We start from the raw sequence: 2,856 nt of genomic DNA, 5'->3' as shown, positions 1-2,856 counted from the left end.
ACGGTCAACAACGAGCCGCTGATGTGTTTTAAGTCCACTTGGAGCCGAAATCTGCGGCTAACAGCTGGTGCTGCTAAAAACTAGCGACAACAGCTCAACTTTTATTTTGTATTAACGAGTAATGAAGATGGTTAAGAAAAATGTATCGGAGTAAAAGTACACATTTTCGTTCAAATGTCTGTTGTGATGCGTAGCGTGGGCGGGACAACACTATGTAGTAAATACATAAGAGGCGTGGCTGAGCTGAACTAGGCCTGTAGGCTCAGGGAGAAGCGGTCGGCTTTATTAAATAGCGTTCGTAAGGCAACATAAAAACTACACATCTCTTTCACAAATATACCGGTGTATCGCCCAGCCCTAGCCCTGCGTTGCTTGATGTACGTAGACCAGGCTGACGCAGGACAAGCGTGGACTCATGATTACTAGCGCTGTTGTGGACACTGTCTCTCTTTCCACCATTGACGTGAGATTCCATGCAGAACAATGAGTGAATAAAGTCAAAACGAGAGAGAGAGAAAATGATGACGCGGTGTCTGTCTCACCAAAGACAAAGTACGGAAGTAATGCAGAGCCTGCTGTAAATCAATGAAAGATGCACCTCCTCCCATCTTAAGCTGTGTTAGCACAATTTGTCTTTAAATTTGACGCAATTGATCCTGGAAAGTCCTTGAATTTGCTGTCCGCCAACGTATGGGAACACTGAGCAAATGCATTAAAATGCAAATACGTTAACATGGTGGAGCTCCATGTTATTCTGTAGCCTTCAGGTCGCTGTCAAACTCAAACACGGTGACCTTTACACAGAGAATTATGAATGTTTGATATGGTGTTAAATTCTCAACCTACACCCATGAGTTATTGGAACCTGTCTCCGGGACTGTTGTCTCTGTGTAAACAGTCATCATGTTTCTTAGAGGGTGGAGTGGCTCAGTGGTTAAGACCGGTACCCTGTGTGCGAAAGGCATCATGGTCGCAAGTTCGCTTCCACCCCTCGCTGACTCTACTCAATTCAATTGTAAGTCGCTTTGGATAAAAACTAATGTAATGTTATTATGGGGAAAACCTGATCGCAACAAGAATGAGGAGACTCCTCCCTCTTCCCAAATCCCAAGAAACCTAAAGCAACACGTCAAACAAACCATTTTAAGGCCTGGGTCAGAATCTGTGGTCTGGGTCAGAATCTTAGGCCTGTGTCGGAATATTGGGCCTGGGTCAGGATCTTAGGCCAGGGTCAGGATCTTAGGCCTGGGTCAGGATCTTAGGTCTGGGTCAGAATATCAGGTCTGGGTGGAATCTTAGGTCTGGGTCAGAATCTTAGGCCTGGGTCAGGATCTTAGGCTTGGGTCGGAATCTTAGGTCTGGGGCTGGATCTTGGGTCTGGGTCAGAATCTTAGGCCTGGGTCATAATCTTAAACTTGGGTCGGACTCTTAGGTCTGGCTCAGAATCTCAGGCCTGGTTGAGAATCTTAGTCTGGGTTAGGAGTGCCAGTGCAAAATAAATCATTGTGTAGCTAACGTGGAGTTCTGTCTTCTTTGTTTTAATGTGATCAACTTTATGTTCTCAGTGTGTTTGACACAAACACACTGAGAAACTCTTTAAAAACAGTTTTTGTCTTTTCCTCGACAGGTTCCTGCTCAGGATTCCTCGACTGAAGACGTCGTCTTCTTTTCTTTTTTTTTACTGCTGATGAATAAATGTATTAAAGTCACATGGATGTAAATAGATTTTTTTAGTTTGTGATATTTGGTCATTCCAGTTAGAGACGTGCACTTTTATATTTCTACTGTATCAAGATTTAGACGAGAATAAATGAATTTCTTTGAATCACAAATGTGAAAGTGTGTGTGTGTGTATTCATGTTTGAATGTGAAGCATTTCTTCTCTCTTCTCCTCAGCTGTCGTGTTTGACTCTTTAATTCAAGTCCACTCTGAGCAGAGTCCACGTGTCTGAGACAGAGAGTGAATCTTTTTTATTGACTTTTCTCATTTTTTGTTTTTTTAAGAATGTTAATGTTTAATTGACTGAGCATTGAGTGTTTTCTGTGATTCTATATTCAAACATTTAACCTCCAGAAGAACACGCTGATGTCCAGAAGAACACGCTGATGTCCAGAAGAACAATGTCCATGTCCACTGATGGTCCAGAAGAACATGCTGAGAAGAACATGTCCTGATGTCCAGAAGAACACGCTGTGATGGTCAGAAGAACATGAGAAGAAGAAGAACATATGTCCATGATGGTCAGAAGAAGACGCTATGTCAGAAGAACACTGATGTCCAGAAGAACACTGATGTCGAAGAACACGCTGATGTCCAGAAGAACAGCTGATGGTCCAGAAGAACACGCTGATGTCAGAAGAACAAGAACGCTGATGTCAGAAGAACTGATGTCTGTCCAGAAGAACATGCTGATGGTCCAGAAGAACACGCTGATGTCCAGAAGAACAGCTGATGGTCAGAAGAACACGCTGATGATCCAGAAGAACGCTGATGTCCAGAAGAACACGCTGATGTCAGAAGAACATGAGAAGAACATGAGAACAAGCTGATGTCCAGAAGAAGACGCTGATGTCAGAAGAACCGCTGTCCAGAAGAACGCTGATGTCAGAAACAAGAACACGATAATGTCAGAAGAACATGCTGATGTCCAGAAGAACAGCTGATGGTCCAGGAAGAACACTGTAATGTCTGTCAGAAGAACACTGATGTCAGAAGAACACGCTGATGTCCAGAAGAACACGCTACAGCTGTCCAGAAGACGCTGATGGTCCAGAAGAACAGTCCAGAAGATGGTCCAGAAGAACACGAATGTCCAGAAGAACGCTGATGTCCAGAAGAACACGCTGATGTCCAGA

General features: G+C 43.6%; 1 protein-coding gene across 3 annotated transcripts in view; it reads left to right on the top strand.

The window, feature by feature from the left end:
- Window positions 1–1,832, top strand: part of LOC122762330 (tRNA-specific adenosine deaminase 1-like) — a 30,749-nt gene extending 28,917 nt beyond the window's left edge. For all 3 annotated transcript variants that reach the window (XM_044017513.1, XM_044017514.1, XM_044017515.1), the window contains one exon: window positions 1,628–1,832. The gene's annotated coding sequence lies outside the window, so the exon portion shown is untranslated. The remainder of the gene's footprint in view (window positions 1–1,627) is intronic.
- The last annotated feature ends 1,024 nt before the right edge of the window (window positions 1,833–2,856 follow it).

This window comes from Solea senegalensis, unplaced genomic scaffold, assembly GCF_019176455.1.
Source record: "Solea senegalensis isolate Sse05_10M unplaced genomic scaffold, IFAPA_SoseM_1 scf7180000015554, whole genome shotgun sequence".
NCBI lineage: Eukaryota > Metazoa > Chordata > Actinopteri > Pleuronectiformes > Soleidae > Solea > Solea senegalensis.
This window is presented reverse-complemented; position numbering and strand designations above follow the sequence as displayed.